The sequence below is a fragment of the Bufo bufo genome, chromosome 2, assembly GCF_905171765.1.
Source record: "Bufo bufo chromosome 2, aBufBuf1.1, whole genome shotgun sequence".
Classification (NCBI taxonomy): domain Eukaryota; kingdom Metazoa; phylum Chordata; class Amphibia; order Anura; family Bufonidae; genus Bufo; species Bufo bufo.
The window spans coordinates 33,148,443-33,168,099 of NC_053390.1; the positions used below are offsets into that span (position 1 = coordinate 33,148,443).

Below are 19,657 nucleotides of genomic sequence, written 5' to 3' on the forward strand. Positions count from 1 at the left end.
TGCTTACCGGTAATCGTTTTTCTCGATACCCATGACGGCGCCCTATGCGACTCAGGACCTCCCATCTGGACAGGAAACCTGATAAGATAAAATGAACACACCCCCACCAAGCACCAGTGGAAGAAATAAATTGTTCTCCGGAGAGAGAAGTGGTACATATGTACAAGAACATTCAACTTATATATGTCCATATTTCCTTTTATAGATACAGACCAAAAGTTTGGACACACCTTCTCATTCAAAGAGTTTTCTTTATTTTCATGACTATGAAAATTGTAGATTCACACTGAAGGCATCAAAACTATGAATTAACACATGTGGAATTATATACATAACAAACAAGTGTGAAACAACTGAAAATATGTAATATTCTAGGTTCTTCAAAGTAGCCACCTTTTGCTTTGATTACTGCTTTGCACACTCTTGGCATTCTCTTGATGAGCTTCAAGAGGTAGTCCCCTGAAATGGTTTTCACTTCACAGGTGTGCCCTGTCAGGATTAATAAGTGGGATTTCTTGCCTTATAAATGGGGTTGGGACCATCAGTTGCGTTGAGGAGAAGTCAGGTGGATACACAGCTGATAGTCCTACTGAATAGACTGTTAGACAGTGGCGTAACTACCGGGGAAGCAGCTGCTTCGGGGCCCGGGCTGCCAAGGGGGCCCGGCGTCCCGGCAGCGTGTGTGACAGTTTATTTTCAAGTTCGTTAAATATCGATGTTTTACTGTTCAGGGCCCCTTCACAGCAGCTGACCAGGCCCCCTCTCTAATATGATCTAATCTTTCTGTCTCCTAAAGTCTTCTGATGTGTCTGGGATTCGAACCCACAACCTCCAATGTCTGAGTGTATCAGAGGCAAAGCATTTACCCTCACAACTATAAAGGCTGCATTACAACTGACTGAAAAAAAAATGAGACTTCTACTGTTATAGCTGGCTAAGTGTACAGCTATACACATGACAGCTGCCCCAACACACCCAGCACTGCTATATCTCTATATGACAGCTGTCCCAGCACACTCAGCTCTGCTATATCTCTATATATGAGCAGCTGTCATGTGTATAGATGTACACTTAGCCAGCTATAACAGTAGAAGTCTCAAATTTTTTCAGTCAGCAGCAAGGCGTCTCTTATGGTCTTGTGGTTAGATGCTTTGCCTCTGATACAGAAGGTCGTGGGTTCGAATCCCAGCAGAAACCTTTTCTGAAATACAAGCACTGACTCCATATATGGACATACAGGCCGGGACACAGGAAGAGGCTGCATCGCATCGCTGACATGGAGGTAAGTAGAAGTGTTTATTTTTTTTTTTTAATACCCGACTGTTACTGCCATGGGGGAGCGGGGGGCACTTGATACTGGCACATGGGGGGAGGCACCTGATACTGGCACATGGGGGGGAGAGGGGTTGGCACCTGATACTGGCACCTGGGGGGGAGGGGGGGTTGGCACCTGATACTGGCACATGGGGGGAGGCACCTGATACTGGCACCTGGGTGGGAGGGGGGGTTGGCACCTGATACTGGCACATGGGGGGAGGCACCTGATACTGGCACCTGGGGGGGAGGGGGGGTTGGCACCTGATACTGGCACATGGGGGGGGGAGAGAGGCACCTGATACTGGCACCTGGGGGGGGTTGGCACCTGATACTGGCACATGGGGGGGGGGGGAGAGGCACCTGATACTGGCACATGGGGGGAGGCACCTGATACTGGCACCTGGGGGGGGGGGAGAGGCACCTGATATTGGCACATGGGGGGGAGAGGGGTTGGCATCTGATACTAGCACCAGGGGGGAGGGGGGGTTGGCACCTGATACTGGCACATGGGGGGGGAGAGGCACCTGATACTGGCACATGGGGGGAGGCACCTGATACTGGCACCTGGGGGGGGAGGGGGGGTTGGCACCTGATACTGGCACATGGGGGGGGGAGAGGCACTTGATACTGGCACATGGGGGGGAGGGGTTGGCACCTGATACTGGCACCTGGGGGGAGGGGGGGTTGGCACCTAATAATGGCACCTGGGGGGGCAGGGGGGGTTGGCACCTGATACTGGCACATGGGGGGGAAGAGAGGCACTTGATACTGGCACTTTTTTTGTGGGGGGGGGGAGATGGCACTATGATACTGGGACATGTGGGGGGGGGGGGGGAGAGAGGCACTTGATACTGGCACATGATGGGGGGGCATTATGGGGGACACTAGGCCGGCAGCCTATCAGAGGCCGGACACTGAGGGGCATCTACTGGGGCACTATATATGGGGCATTTTATACTGGTACATTATGGGGGGCACTAGCAGGAAGGGGGGAGAGGAGCACTATGGAGGCATTTACTGGGGGCACTATATAGGGGTATTTTATACTGGGACATTATGGGGGCACTATATAGGGGTATTTTATACTGGGACATTATGGGGGCACTATGGGGACATTAGCTCAACTGGGGGCATTACAAGGGGGTATTTTTGCACTGTCACATTATAAGGAGAATTATTACTACTAGGGGGGGGGGGCATTATGGTGGGCTTTATTACTCCCCCATGGTATGACCCCCTAGTAGCAGCACCAGCCTCTCCCTGCTCTGCGACCCCACTGCCCCTTCTCCAAATCCTTATTATGAAATCTTTCTCATTAGGATAAAGCACAACATCAGCTCCGCCGAGCCCCCGGCCAAAGTGTGGAAGTGGTGTCCGAGATCCCCAAGGGTCAAGTAACTGTAAGTTTTCATGTGAAATATGTTTATGTTATACACATATAGCATCCACTGTGCCACACAATATACAGTATACCGCTACACTGTGCCCCACAATATACAGTATACCGCTACACTGTGCCAAAGGAGTGGGGTTTACACAGGAGGAGGAAGGTGCGAAGCGCGCTGGAGGGGCCCTTACAAATATTTGCTGTGGGGCCCAGTCACTTCTAGTTACGCCCCTGCTGTTAGAATTTGTATTATGGCAAGAAAAAAGCAGCTAAGTAAAGAAAAACGAGTGGCCATCATTACTTTAAGAAATGAAGGTCAGTCAGTCAGCCGAAAAATTGGGAAAACTTTGAAAGTAAGGGCTATTTGACCATGAAGGAGAGGGATGGGGTGCTGCGCCAGATGACCTGGCCTCCACAGTCACCGGACCTGAACCCAATCGAGATGGTTTGGGGTGAGCTGGACCGCAGAGTGAAGGCAAAAGGGCCAACAAGTGCTAAGCATCTCTGGGAACTCCTTCAAGACTGTTGGAAGACCATTTCAGGGGACTACCTCTTGAAGCTCATCAAGAGAATGCCAAGAGTGTGCAAAGCAGTAATCAAAGCAAAAGGTGGCTACTTTGAAGAACCTAGAATATGACATATTTTCAGTTGTTTCACACTTGTTTGTTATGTATATAATTCCACATGTGTTAATTCATAGTTTTGATGCCTTCATAGTCATGAAAATAAAGAAAACTCTTTGAATGAGAAGGTGTGTCCAAACTTTTGGTCTGTCTGTACTGTGTATATATATATATATATATATATTTTTTTTTTTAGGGAGGGAATTTTGGAGGGTGCCGTCATGCTATCGAGAAAAACGATCACCGGTAAGCAATGTTGTTTTCCCCTCACCCATGACGGCACCCTATGCGAGATAGACTATAAATTGGAACCTAGGGAGGGACTACAGCCTGAAGAACCCTCTCTCTGAAGGATGCATCAGAATGAAGCTGCAGTCTATAATGTTTAAGGAAGGTATGTGGAGAACTCCAGGTGGCTGCCCTACAAATTTGAGCTAGAGAAACATCTGCTCTCTCTGCCCAGGAGGTCGAGACCGCTCTAGTGGAGTGGGCCCCGAATCCTGATGGAGGAGGAAGCCCTAAGGAAACATAAGCCTTAACTATGGCTTTCTTAACCCATCTAGCAATGACCCCGGAAGACACCTTGCACCCTTTTGTTTTTGCCTAGAAACTAGACTTGGAGATTTTCGTCCTTTCTCCAAGGGGAAGTGGCGTTTAAATAGGTCAGCAGGCACCTTCTAACATCTAGGCAGTGGAATTTTTGTTCTGAACTGTTGGAAGGGTTAGGAAAGAAAGACAGCAATACAATATCTTGGTTCCTGTGAAAGTCAGAGACTACTTTGGGTAAAAAGGTGGGAAGGGGTCTGATGACTACTTGGTTTTTCTGAATAGTAGTGTAAGGAGGATAAGCCGAGAAGGCTTGGATTTCTGAGATCCTCCTAGCGGAGGTGATGGCTAAGAGGAAAGCCATCTTTATGGACAGGATGTCTATCAGAATTTTAGACAGAGGTTCAAAGGGCTCCTGGGCAAGTTCTGTCAATACCCTGTTTAGATCCCAGGGAGGGGAGAGGGGTCTTAGGGAAGGATGGAGTCTAGCTGCTGCAGATAAAAAACGCTTAACCCAAGGGTGGACAGCTAGCTGGAAGTCGAAAAAGTAGCTCAAAGCCGCCACCTGCATCTTTAAGGTGGAGGCCGTGAGACCCTTATCCAGACCCGCTTGCAGGAAATCCAGGATTTTAGGGATTTCTGGAGGACTAAACGGATCTGGACTGGATCCCAAAAAAGAAGAGAAGATTTTCCAGACTCTAACATACTTTCTAGCCGTAGTAACTTTCCTGCTGCCTAAAAGGGTGGAAACCACTCTGTCGGAAAGGCCTCTTCCTAACCAGATATCCCTGTCAACTTCCATACTGATAACTGCAGAATCTCTGGATTGGGATGTAGGACGGGGCCCTGGGAGAGAAGATCCTCCCTTGGAGGAATGATCCAAGGGGGCTCACTGGATAGGTTTATCAGGGTTGAATACCACACTCTCTTTGGCCATCTTGGGGCTACAAATATGATGGAGGCTTTTTCCCTCTGAACTTTCTTCAGGACTTGGGGAATTAGGGAAAAGGGAGGGAAGGCGTGTCCGAACTCCTGATTCCAGTCCTGAGCTAGACCGTCTATTGCTGTAGGATTTTCTGAATGATTTAGGGAGAAGAATCTCTCCACCTTCCTGTTTTTCCGGGAGGCAAAGAGGTCTATTGTCGGAGACCCAAATTTTGACACAATCTGAGAGAATACTTCCTCGTTCAGACTCCATTCTGCTTGACTGAGCTTGACTCGACTTAGAAAGTTGGCTAGAATATTTTCTTTCCCCCTTAGATGGATTGCGGATAGAAAAAGGCTCCTCTCTTCCGCTACCTGAAAAATCTCCTGGCAGAGGGAGAGAAGGGATGGTACTCCTGGCGATTTATATAAGCCACTGTTGTTGAGTTGTCTGAGTAGAAGACCAGTTTTCTGTTTTAAACTTCTGGAATTGCAATTTTTAGGGCCATCTCTACTGCTTAGAGCTCTTTGAAGTTTGAAGTGCATTTTCTTGTTTCTTAAATCCCACCTTCCTTGCCAGTATCTTCTTTCAGAGTGTACGCCCCAGCCCCAGGGACTGGCGTCCGTAGTTATCATGATGGGATCTGCAAAAGACCAAGGCATTCCCACAGAGAGGTTTCTTTGGGATGTCCACCACAGAAGGGATGATCTTGCTCTGGAAGAGAGATGGAACCTTTTCTCCAGTGTTTGTGGAAGTCCATTCCAAGCCTGCAATATATCCACCTGCAGTGGTCTTGTGTGAATCTGCGCGAAGGGTACAGCCGGAATTGTAGCCGTCAAATGTCCCAGTACTATCATTGCTTGTCTGAAAGAACACTGGAAGAAACGAAACAGGGCCCAGACATGCTCTATGGTGGACGACCCTTTCCTCTGTGGGAGGATTGCCTTCTGGGACCTGGAGTCTAACTGCATTTCTAAAAAGGTGCAATTCTGAGACGGGGTTAGACAAGACTTTACCTGATTTATCTTCCACCCGAGATCCTTTAACAGGGAGCATACCAGAACTAGATCTTTTTGTAATTGGTCCCTTGTGTGGGCAATGAACAAGAAGTCGTCCAGATAAGGTACTAACACTACCCTGGACAGTCTGAGAAAAGCCACCATCTCGGCCACCACCTTTGTGAAGATTCTCGGGGCCTGTGAGACACCGAAGGGGAGTGCCCTGTATTGTAGATGCAGAAGCTGACCATGCATGTAGACCAAAAATTTTTGGGAGGAAGCATGAATTGGGATATGATAATAAGCATCTTCTAGATCTATGCTCGCCATCCAGCAGTCCCTGAATAACAGATCTAGGGTCGTTTTTATTGTCTCCATACAAAACCTTTTGTATTTTAAGAACTTGTTTAGCTTTTTTAAGTTCAGTATCATGCAAAAGGATCCGTTGTTTTTTTTTAACCAAAAATAGAGGTGAGTAAAACCCCTTGCCTTCCTCCCTCTTGGGTACTTGGCAGACTACTCCTTTGTCTAATAATAAACGGACTGCCGATTATAGCACCTTGGACTTTTGGAAGTCTCTCGGAAGGGGAGTGCAGGTGACAGTCTTGAGGATAAGAGAGGAACTCCAATCGGAATCCCTTCCTTATTCCCCCCAGGACCCACTTGTTCTGGGTAATCCCTGTCCAAGCCAGGAAAAAGATAACCTTTCCCCAACCTGGAGTCTGGCGTCATTGTTTCTTTCCTTTCGGTCTATTATCCTGGGTCTTAAAGAGGAATCCACCAGATTTTTTTCTGAAACCTGTCTCTCTCTTTTTTGTCATATGGTTTGCCCCTCTGTCTCCTAAAACCCTGCTGGGTTTTACGAAAAAAGGGATTCCTCTGAGGTGTAGGAAAGCCTTCTCCAGTATTTCATCCAGACAAGATCCAAAAAGTCTGTTTCCTTCACATGGAAGGGCGCAGAGTCTGGCCTTAGAACCTTGATCTCCTTTCCATGATTTAAGCCAAATAGCTCTTCTAGCGGCACTAGTCATGGCCAAGGATTTGGCAGTATTAAACGGATAACATCAGTAGATGCATCAGTTAAAAAATCCCCAGCTTTAGAGAATGTAGGTAAGGATGCTAGGATTTCCTCCCTAGGTTTCTTTTCTTTAAGGTGAATCTCTATCTGGTCCAACCAAAGACGGAGAGACCTAGATACCCAGGTAGCTGCGATAGCTGGTCGGAGACAAGTGGCTGATGTCTCCCAGGCACGTTTTAAATAAGTATCGACTTTCTTATCTAGTGGATTGGAAAAGACAACCTAGATCATCAAAGGGAAGTGCTGCTATTTTGGCGACCGGGTCGTCCACCGTAGGATCCTTATCCCATAGTAAGGATACTTCTTCATCATACGGATATTTTCTTTTTACTGAGGTGGGAATAAAAAACTTCCTGTCAGGATTTTTACACTCTTTTTTGATTAGAGCTTGTAAGTTTTCGTGCATAGTAAAAACCCTATGTTTCTTAGGGCCTAGAGCTTGGAAGGCTTGGTCCGCAGCAGATCTAGTTTGATTAATATCTTCCAGCTGCATAGTGGATCTTACAGCCTTCAGTAATGGCTGCGTATCCTCAGGGGGGAAAAAAGGATCTTCCTGAATATTCATCATCAGAGGAATCGGAGTCGCTGGAAAACAACTGTCTTGATTCTTTATCTTGATTATCAGAAGAGCCGATATCTACGCTTTCATATTCCGTAGATCTATCCGGGGACTTAGTACGGCCTTTACTGAATGCTTTAAGCGAAGCCTTCACTTCTAAACTAATTAAACATCTCATGGACCTGGTTAAACTCTGGGACTCTTCCACCACAAGCTTATCTATGCATGCTGAACACATTGCCCAAGCTGGGAACCTCTTCAGCACAAACACTGTGTGCCTCTCCGCTGGCTGCCTGCTCCTGCAGCCGCATTTATATTTTAAAAGACGCGCCTCTGCTTCTGCTTCCGGTTCCGCGGTCCGGGAGAGGGCCCCGCCCCCTGCTGACGTCATCAGACGCGCCAACCTGTGTGCGGCCGCGCGCATGCGCACAAGCGCTTAATGCACGCGGCCGCCATCTTGGGTACTGGCGGCGGCCCTCACGCCGGCTCAAGAGAGGGGAGCCGCCTGAACACGGCCACAGCGGCTCCCCGCAGGACCGGAAAGTAGCACAGAAGGAGGCAGACTTGCGGGGAGCGGCTTCCGGCACGGCCACAGAACTACCGCTTCCCAGGGAAAAGGTCTCCCAAGGCAACTGGCCACAGTCTTGCCCCAGCGGCAGGTGCTGACTATGAGGTATGTCTTCTGCAGCGGATCCCCGCCGCCCTGCTTCTCAGGATCTCCCATCCGGAGGACAGGAAACCTGAACTGGTGCTTGGTGGGGGTGTGTTCATTTTATCTTCTCAGGTTTCCTGTCCAGATGGGAGGTCCTGAGTCGCATAGGGTGCCGTCATGGGTGAGGGAAAAAATTATATATATGAATTTCCCTCCTTTCTTCCCCTCTGCCCCCCACCCCCAAGTCCCATCCCCTGCACTGACCATCCCCTGCATCCTTGATCATCTTAACCATTTCTGCCACAATCTAGCAAATCTATATTTTTTTCTTAGTAGATACCAGGTGAAATTCCTCTCTGACAAGCGAGACTCTAGCAAGGTTCTCCCATTCCTTGACCGTAGGTGCCACACTATCTCCCCAATGTCCAATGATGCACTTCCTAGCCTTAAATAGGAGTTTAGATGCTATATCTCGATATTTAAAAGTTTCTATCTTATCCATCACCCCCAAAATGCATATTTCTAACTCCCTAGGAATTCTATACCCATGATGTGCCTCTATTCTTTCATTTACCTTCCGCCGAAAATCTTGGGTCTTTATACATATCCAAAGTATATGCACATCATCCACATCTGCCCACATTTTTTACAACTAAATTCTTTAGATTTATAATATTTCTTTAAGATCTTAGGGGAATAGTATAACCAGTATAATATATTAAATTGAATGATCCTGTGAGAGAAATTGTTTGAAACCCCATTTTTGGCCTGTATCACCCTCTCCCAAAACTCTTCCCGTTGAGAATTAAGGACATCCTGCCATTTATGCATTAAGCAATTAACTGCTCCTTTTTTTTGTCTTTTGATGTAACAGGCATTCATATATCCTAGACACCAGTTTCTTTCATGCTGTTAATTTAGAAATATTGGCTAAGGGTCGTGGGAGGGTAGCAATTTGTGTCACCCTTCCTAGTGACGCTCGTAGAGCTTGTTTCAGTTGTAAATAGAAAAAGCTCAAGTCTTTGTTCCCAATTCCACACTCATTTTTAAGGTCTAAGTATGTAATTATATCTCCCTCCTTCCATACCTGACCTAGTCTAAAGATTTCATATTTCCACCAGATTTTCTGTTCAATTGACTTTGGCTCTATAAGATGAGTATTATCCCACAATAAGGTATCTGTATGTAATCTAGTCTGGGGCCACAGGTCTCTTGCTTCTTTCCAAATTATAGCTCACAACCCAAATAGCGGTATTTTACTGGTTTGCTGTTGTGACAGAATGTCAGCTTCCACCAATTGGAAGATGCTGCAGTTGTCAAACTTTTTGTTGATAGCTGCTATCATGGCCTTATATCTTTGTGAATTGCTCCATATTATCATGTTTCTAATATGGCCAGAGAAATACATTTGTTCTTTAATTTACATGTCGGTAAAAATTTAATTAATTCACTGTATGTGTCTCCTATAGACATTAACCACTTCCCATCTGGGCCCTTTGCCCCCTTCCTGACCAGGCCAAATTTTGCAAAACTGGCATATCTCACTTTATGTGGTAATAACTTTGGAACACCTTTATTTATCCAAGTCATTCAGAGATTGTTTTCTCGTGACACATTGTACTTCATGATAGTCATAAATTTGAGTCAAAATATTTCACCTTTATTTATGAAAAAATCACAAATTTACCCAAAAATTTGAAAAATTCGCAATTTTCTAAATTTCAATTTCTCTGCTTTTAAAACAGAAAGTGATACCTCATAAAATATTTATTATTTAACATTCCCCATATGTCTACTTTATGTTGGCATCATTTTGGAAATGTCATTTTATTTTTTTAGGACGTTAGAAAGCTTAGAAGTTTAGAAGCAATTCTTCAAATTTTTAAGAAAATTGCCAAAACCCACTTTATAAGGACCAGTTCAGTTATGAAGTCACTTTGTGGGGCCTACATAGTGGATACCCCCATAAATCACCCCATTGTAGAAACTACACCCCTCAAGGTATTCAAAACCGATTTTACAAACTTTGTTAACCCTTTAGGCGTTCCACAAGAATTAAAGGAAAATGGAGATCAAATTTTTAAATTTCACTTTTTTGGCAGATTTTCCATTTTAATCAATTTTTTTCTTTAACACATCGATGGTTAACAGCCAAACAAAACTCAATATTTATTACCCAGATTCTGCGGTTTACAGAAACACCCCACATGTGGTCGTAAACTGCTGTATGGGCACACGGCAGGGCGCAGAAGAAAAGGAACTCCACATGGTTTTTAGATGCCATGTCCCATTTGAAGCCCCCTGATGCACCCTTACAGTAGAAACTCCCAAGAAGTGACCCCATTTTGGAAACTAGGGGATAAGGTGCCAGTTTTATTAGTACTATTTTTGGGTACATATGATTTTTTGATCATTCATTATAACACTTTATGGGGCAAGGTGACCAAAAAATTGGTTGTTTTAGCACAGTTTCTATTTATTTATTTTTACAGCGTTCACCTGAGGGGTTCAGTCAAGTGACATTTTTATAGAGCAGATTGTTACCGACGTGGCGATACCTAATATGTATACTTTTTCTCATTTATTAAAGTTTTACACAATAATAGCATTTTTGAAACCAAAAAATTATGTTTTAATGTGTCCATGTTCTGAGAGCTATAGTTTTTTTTTTTTTTGAGAGATTTTCTTATGTAGGGGCTCATTTTTTGCGGGATGAGGTGACGGTTTTATTGGTACTATTTTGTGGGACATACGCGTTTTTGATCACTTGGTGTTGCACCTTTTGTGATGCAAGGTGACAAAAATTGCTTGTTTTGACACAGTTTTTTTTTTGTTTTTTTTACGGTGTTCACCCGAGGGGTTAGGTCATGTGATATTTTTATAGAGCTGGTTTTTACGGACGCGGCAATACCTAATATGTATACTTTTTTTTATTTGTTTCACTTTAACACAATAATAGCATTTTTGAAACCAAAAAAATGATGTTTTAGTGTCTCCATGTTCTAAGAGCTATAGTTTTTTTATTTTTTGAGAGATTTTCTTATGTAGGGGCTCATTTTTTGCGGGATGAGGTGACGGTTTTATTGGAACCATTTTGTGGGACATACGCGTTTTTGATCACTTGGTGTTGCACCTTTTGTGATGCAAGGTGACAAAAATTGCTTGTTTTGACACAGTTTTTTTTATTTATTTTTTACGGTGTTTACCCGAGGGGTTAGGTCATGTGATATTTTTATAGAGCTGGTTTTTACGGACGCGGCAATACTAAATATGTCTATTTTATTTATTTTTTTATTTTATTTTTTATTCCTTACTTGGGATTTATTTATTTTTTTTACATGTGAAACTTTTTTTTATTTTATTTTTTCAACCCTTTATTTTATTTTTATTTTATTTTACACTTTTCGTCCCCCATAAGGTCATACAAGACCTCTGGGGGACATTTACTTCACTTTTAATTTTTTTTTACACTGTTGATTTCTCCTGTAACTGGGGCTGACATAGTAGCCCCAGTTACAGGACAAATGCACCCCTAGAGAGGCTGTACAGCAGCAATCCTGCGCTGTACAGCCTCACAGCAGGGCTGATCGAGGTCTCTGAGAGACCTCACACAGCCCCTGCACACTCCGGTCACGGCGGTCACATGACCGCCGGGCCGGAACAGGAAGCGCACAGCGCTTCCTGCTCTGCAGACACAGCGCTCGGTGAGCGCTGTGTCTGCAGCGATCGTGAAGGCAGGGACACCTGGGCACTGTCCCTGCCTTGTCTTAGGGTTGCCCTGCTGTCACTGACGATTAGCGTGCAGCTGCTATTTCTGACAGGACGTTTTAAAACGTGCTGTCATAAATAGACGTCCACCCATAGGACGTTTATATCCTATGGGCGGACGTGAGGCGGTTAAAGGGGGTTCGACACCCTAAGTATCAAAAATCCAAAGTGCTCCAGACAATAGCCCAAACCATGAAGTATTAATATCTAAAGCTAAATGTACTGGCTATATATAATTTTTCTAACCTGTTTTCCGTGACACACTTCCTTGGAGGAGCGAGCGGTACCGGGAAATGTTTTTTTTACAGTAAAAATGAATCTATGAAGTATTACATGAAGTCACGCTAGACTTCGCAAAGTAATAACTTTGGCTTATCTCAGCCAATACAGCCTAATACCGTACGGAGCGCTCGCTCCCTACAGTATTGGACCAAAGTTTTTTGTGAATCGACTTCGGATGTTTCTGCTCATCTCTAATAGCAATAGAAGGAACGCCCCAGTCCCAGCAGTAACCTGTACAGACATAGTAATAGAAGGAACGCCCCAGTCCTAGCAGTAAGCTGTACAGACATAGTAATAGAAGGAACGCCCCAGTCCCAGCAGTAACCTGTACAGACATAGTAATAGAAGGAACGTCCCAGTCCTAGCAGTAAGCTGTACAGACATAGTAATAGAAGGAACGCCCCAGTCCCAGCAGTAACCTGTACAGACATAGTAATAGAAGGAACGCCCCAGTCCTAGCAGTAAGCTGTACAGACATAGTAATAGAAGGAACGCCCCAGTCCCAGCAGTAACCTGTACAGACATAGTAATAGAAGGAACGCCCCAGTCTCAGCAGTAACCTGTACAGACATAGTAATAGAAGGAACGCCCCAGTCCCAGCAGTAAGCTGTACAGACATAGTAATAGAAGGAACGCCCCAGTCCCAGCAGTAACCTGTACAGACATAGTAATAGAAGGAACGCCCCAGTCTCAGCAGTAAGCTGTACAGACATAGCAATAGAAGGAACACCCCAGTCCCAGCAGTAAGCTGTACAGACATAGTAATAGAAGGAACGCCGCAGTCCCAGCAGTAAGCAGTACAGACACAGTAATAGAAGGAACGCCCCAGTCCCAGCAGTAAGCTGTACAGACATAGCACTAGAAGGAACGCCCCAGTCCCAGCAGTAAGCTGTACAGACATAGTAATAGAAGGAATGCCCCAGTCCCAGCAGTAAGCAGTACAGACATAGTAATAGAAGGAACGCCCCAGTCCCAGCAGTAAGCAGTACAGACATAGTAATAGAAGGAACGCCCCAGTCCCAGCAGTAAGCTGTACAGACATAGTAATAGAAGGAACGCCCCAGTCCCAGCAGTAACCTGTACAGACATAGTAATAGAAGGAACACCCCAGTCCCAGCAGTAACCTGTACAGACATAGTAATAGAAGGAACGCCGCAGTCCCAGCAGTAAGCTGTACAGACATAGTAATAGAAGGAACGCCCCAGTCCCAGCAGTAAGCTGTACAGACATAGTAATAGAAGGAACGTCCCAGTCCCAGCAGTAAGCTGTACAGACATAGTAATAGAAGGAATGCCCCAGTCCCAGCAGTAAGCTGTACAGACATAGTAATAGAAGGAACGCCCCAGTCCCAGCAGTAAGCTGTACAGACATAGTAATAGAAGGAACGTCCCAGTCCCAGCAGTAAGCTGTACAGACATAGTAATAGAAGGAACGCCCCAGTCCCAGCAGTAAGCGGAACAGACATAGTAATAGAAGGAACGCCCCAGTCCCAGCAGTAACCTGTACAGACATAGTAATAGAAGGAACGCCCCAGTCCTAGCAGTAAGCTGTACAGACATAGTAATAGAAGGAACGCCCCAGTCCCAGCAGTAACCTGTACAGACATAGTAATAGAAGGAACGTCCCAGTCCTAGCAGTAAGCTGTACAGACATAGTAATAGAAGGAACGCCCCAGTCCCAGCAGTAACCTGTACAGACATAGCAATAGAAGGAACGCCCCAGTCCTAGCAGTAAGCTGTACAGACATAGTAATAGAAGGAACGCCCCAGTCCCAGCAGTAACCTGTACAGACATAGTAATAGAAGGAACACCCCAGTCCCAGCAGTAACCTGTACAGACATAGTAATAGAAGGAACGCCGCAGTCCCAGCAGTAAGCTGTACAGACATAGTAATAGAAGGAACGCCCCAGTCCCAGCAGTAAGCTGTACAGACATAGTAATAGAAGGAACGCCGCAGTCCCAGCAGTAAGCTGTACAGACATAGTAATAGAAGGAACGCCCCAGTCCCAGCAGTAAGCTGTACAGACATAGCAATAGAAGGAACGCCCCAGTCCCAGCAGTAAGCTGTACAGACACAGTAATAGAAGGAACGCCCCAGTCGCAGCAGTAAGCTGTACAGAAATAGTAATAGAAGGAACGCCCCAGTCCCAGCAGTAACCTGTACAGACATAGTAATAGAAGGAACGCCCCAGTCCCAGCAGTAAGCTGTACAGACACAGTAATAGAAGGAACGCCCCAGTCCCAGCAGTAAGCTGTACAGACATAGTAATAGAAGGAACGCCCCAGTCCCAGCAGTAACCTGTACAGACATAGCAATAGAAGGAACACCCCAGTCCTAGCAGTAAGCTGTACAGACATAGCAATAGAAGGAACGCCCCAGTCCCAGCTGTAAGCTGTACAGACACAGTAATAGAAGGAACGCCCCAGTCCCAGCAGTAAGCTGTACAGACATAGTAATAGAAGGAACGCCCCAGTCCCAGCAGTAAGCTGTACAGACATAGTAATAGAAGGAACGCCCCAGTCCCAGCAGTAAGCTGTACAGACATAGTAATAGAAGGAACGCCCCAGTCCCAGCAGTAACCTGTACAGACATAGCAATAGAAGGAACGCCCCAGTCCTAGCAGTAAGCTGTACAGACATAGCAATAGAAGGAACGCCCCAGTCCCAGCTGTAAGCTGTACAGACACAGTAATAGAAGGAATGCCCCAGTCCCAGCAGTAAGCTGTACAGACATAGTAATAGAAGGAACGCCCCAGTCCCAGCAGTAACCTGTACAGACATATTAATAGAAGGAACACCCCAGTCCTAGCAGTAAGCTGTACAGACATAGTAATAGAAGAAACGCCCCAGTCCCAGCAGTAACCTGTACAGACATAGTAATAGAAGGAACGCCCCAGTCTCAGCAGTAAGCTGTACAGACATAGTAATAGAAGAAACGCCCCAGTCCCAGCAGTAACCTGTACAGACATAGTAATAGAAGGAACGCCCCAGTCTCAGCAGTAAGCTGTACAGACATAGCAATAGAAGGAACGCCCCATTCCCAGCAGTAAGCTGTACAGACACAGTAATAGAAGGAACGCCCCAGTCGCAGCAGTAAGCTGTACAGACATAGTAATAGAAGGAACGCCCCAGTCCCAGCAGTAAGCTGTACAGACATAGTAATAGAAGGAACGCCCCAGTCCCAGCAGTAACCTGTACAGACATAGTAATAGAAGGAACGCCCCAGTCCCAGCAGTAACCTGTACAGACATAGTAATAGAAGGAACGCCCCAGTCCCAGCAGTAAGCTGTACAGACATAGTAATAGAAGGAACGCCCCAGTCCCAGCAGTAACCTGTACAGACATAGTAATAGAAGGAACGCCCCAGTCCCAGCAGTAACCTGTACAGACATAGTAATAGAAGGAACGCCCCAGTCCCAGCAGTAAGCTGTACAGACATAGTAATAGAAGGAACGCCCCAGTCCCAGCAGTAACCTGTACAGACATAGTAATAGAAGGAACGCCCCAGTCCCAGCAGTAACCTGTACAGACATAGTAATAGAAGGAACACCCCAGTCCCAGCAGTAACCTGTACAGACACAGTAATAGAAGGAACGCCCCAGTCCCAGCAGTAACCTGTACAGACACAGTAATAGAAGGAACGCCCCAGTCGCAGCAGTAACCTGTACAGACATAGTAATAGAAGGAACACCCCAGTCTCAGCAGTAAGCTGTACAGACATAGCAATAGAAGGAACACCCCAGTCCCAGCAGTAAGCTGTACAGACATAGTAATAGAAGGAACGTCCCAGTCTCAGCAGTAACCTGTACAGACATAGTAATAGAAGGAACGTCCCAGTCCCAGCAGTAACCTGTACAGACATAGTAATAGAAGGAACGCCCCAGTCCCAGCAGTAAGCTGTACAGACATAGTAATAGAAGGAACAGCCCAGTCCCAGCAGTAAAGAGAGGTCACTACCCGTCCCACACATATGTTTCTGGGGGAGGGGGTATCCTGTGGTTGATAAATTAGCTGTGGGTCTCAGTTATTTCTAGTTGTGCCATTGGATGTAAGCCATGAACAGAAAGTATAGAGGGGGAGATTTATCATTTCCCTTGTTTCTGAAAAGTGGCGTTAAAAACTTGCAAACTACGGTATGTGTTTGTGACTTTTTAACTGCGCCTTAAAAAAAAAAATAAAATAAAAAAGAGTGTGACAATGGCAAGGGGGTCACCCATCATTATATACAGTGTACAGGGGGTCACACATCAGTATATACAGTGTACAGGGGGTCACACATCAGTATATACAGTGTACAGGGGGTCACACATCAGTATATACAGTGTACGGGGGGTCACACATCGGTGTATATATAGCTTACAGGGGGTCACCCATCAGTATATACAGTGTACAGGGGGTCACCCATCAGTATATACAGTGTACAGGGGGTCACACATCAGTATATACAGTGTACAGGGGGTCACACATCAGTATATACAGTGTACGGGGGGTCACACATCGGTGTATATATAGCTTACAGGGGGTCACCCATCAGTATATACAGTGTACAGGGGGTCACCCATCAGTATATACAGTGTACAGGGGGTCACACATCAGTATATACAGTGTACAGGGGGTCACACATCAGTATATACAGTGTACAGGGGGGTCACACATCTGTATATACAGTGTACAGGGGGGTCACACATCAGTATATACAGTGTACAGGGGGTCACACATCAGTATATACAGTGTACAGGGGGTCACACATCAGAAAATACAGTGTACAGGGGGTCACACATCAGTATATACAGTGTACAGGGGGTCACACATCAGTATATACAGTGTACAGGGGGTCACACATCAGTATATACAGTGTACAGGGGGTCACACATCAGTATATACAGTGTACAGGGGGTCACACATCAGTATATACAGTGTACAGGGGGTCACACATCAGTATATACAGTGTACAGGGGGGTCACACATCAGTATATACAGTGTACAGGGGGGTCACACATCAGTATATACAGTGTACGGGGGGTCACACATCAGTATATACAGTGTACGGGGGTCACACATCAGTATATACAGTGTACGGGGGGTCACACATCAGTATATACAGTGTACGGGGGGTCACACATCAGTATATACAGTGTACGGGGGGTCACACATCAGTATATACAGTGTACGGGGGGTCACACATCAGTATATACAGTGTACGGGGGGTCACACATCAGTATATACAGTGTACGGGGGGTCACACATCAGTATATACAGTGTACGGGGGGTCACACATCAGTATATACAGTGTACGGGGGGTCACACATCAGTATATACAGTGTACAGGGGGTCACACATCAGTATATACAGTGTACAGGGGGTCACACATCAGTATATACAGTGTACAGGGGGTCACCCATCAGTATATACAGTGTACAGGGGGTCACCCATCAGTATATACAGTGTACAGGGGGGTCACACATCAGTATATACAGTGTACGGGGGGTCACACATCAGTATATACAGTGTACGGGGGGTCACACATCAGTATATACAGTGTACGGGGGGTCACACATCAGTATATACAGTGTACGGGGGGTCACACATCAGTATATACAGTGTACGGGGGGTCACACATCAGTATATACAGTGTACAGGGGGTCACACATCAGTATATACAGTGTACAGGGGGTCACACATCAGTATATACAGTGTACAGGGGGTCACACATCAGTATATACAGTGTACAGGGGGTCACACATCAGAGTGTACAGGGGGGCACACATCAGTATATACAGTGTACAGGGGGGCACACATCAGTATATACAGTGTACAGGGGGTCACACATCAGTATATACAGTGTACAGGGGGTCACACATCAGTATATACAGTGTACAGGGGGTCACACATCAGTATATACAGTGTACAGGGGGGCACACATCTGTATATACAGTGTACAGGGGGTCACACATCAGTATATACAGTGTACAGGGGGGCACACATCAGTATATACAGTGTACAGGGGGTCACCCATCAGTATATACAGTGTACAGGGGGTCACCCATCAGTATATACAGTGTACAGGGGGTCACCCATCAGTATATACAGTGTACAGGGGGGTCACACATCAGTATATACAGTGTACGGGGGGTCACACATCAGTATATACAGTGTACGGGGGGTCACACATCAGTATATACAGTGTATGGGGGGTCACACATCAGTATATACAGTGTACGGGGGGTCACACATCAGTATATACAGTGTACGGGGGGTCACACATCAGTATATACAGTGTACGGGGGGTCACACATCAGTATATACAGTGTACGGGGGGTCAGACATCAGTATATACAGTGTACGGGGGGTCAGACATCAGTATATACAGTGTACAGGGGGTCACACATCGCTGTACACAGAGGGCAGGACGGAGAGGGCACACATTTACAGATGAGACCAGTGACTGCTGCTGCTATCACTGACTTCAGCCATACTGACAGCTCAGAAGTGGTTAAAGCTCCTGCACTGTGGTTATGGCTGGAATAAACCTGTGATAAGAACACAGAGCAGAGGGGCCACAAACAGGACAGACACTTGGATTCCTCACAGGTGGACCTCAGCACCTTCCTGGCTCTGCTACATCTTCACATACAGCAGGATCCTCTCAGTACAGGAGATACAGAGAGGGCAGAGCCTGCAGTCAGTGAGCTCCTATCAGCCATCACAGCTTCCCCTCAGTCTCCCTTCCTCCTGCAAAAGTTTCTTTATTTCTGCTTAGAAGAATCTTCCTGCTAAGCCCATCCAGCCCTGCACAGCCAGGAGAGGCAGAGGGCACCTCTGATACAAGCAGGGGGCTTCTAGGACCCAGACAGCAGCACTCCTTCAGGCATGGACGAGGTAGCTCCCCCATGGCATGTGCAGGGATGGACGAGGGAGGCAGCTGTGAGGGCGGGACGGGAGGGGGCGTGGTGAGAGCAGGACGGGAGGGGGCGTGGTGAGAGCGGGACGGGAGGGGGAGCGTGGTGAGAGCGGGGCAGCAGGGGGGGCGTGGTGAGAGAGGGGCGGGAGGGGGGCGTGGTGAGAGTGGGGCGGGAGGGGGGGGCGTGGTGAGAGTGGGGCGGGAGGGGGGGCGTGGTGAGAGTGGGGCGGGAGGGGGGGCGTGGTGAGAGTGGGGCGGGAGGGGGGGCGTGGTGAGTGGGGCGGGAGGGGGGGCGTGGTGAGTGGGGCGGGAGGGGGGGCGTGGTGAGAGTGGGGCGGCAGGGGGGGGGCGTGGTGAGAGTGGGGCGGGAGGGGCGGGCGTGGTGAGAGTGGGGCGGGAGGGGCGGGCGTGGTGAGAGTGGGGCGGGAGGGGGGGGCGTGGTGAGAGTGGGGCGGGGGGGGGGCGTGGTGAGAGTGGGGCGGGAGGGGGGGGCGTGGTGAGAGTGGGGCGGGAGGGGGGGGCGTGGGGAGAGTGGGGCGGGAGGGGGGGGCGTGGTGAGAGTGGGGCGGGAGGGGGGGCGTGGTGAGAGTGGGGCGGGAGGGGGGGCGTGGTGAGAGTGGG

At 47.0% G+C, this 19,657-nt stretch overlaps 2 protein-coding genes across 2 annotated transcripts in view; both read left to right on the top strand.

Annotated features, from left to right (window-relative positions):
* The window catches only part of LOC120992104 (zinc finger protein 436-like), a 442,874-nt gene that overhangs the window by 41,877 nt on the left and 381,340 nt on the right, over window positions 1-19,657 (top strand). The gene's annotated exons all lie outside the window — the stretch shown is intronic.
* Window positions 1-19,657, top strand: part of LOC120992115 (zinc finger protein OZF-like) — a 28,297-nt gene that overhangs the window by 1,076 nt on the left and 7,564 nt on the right. The window lies entirely within an intron of this gene.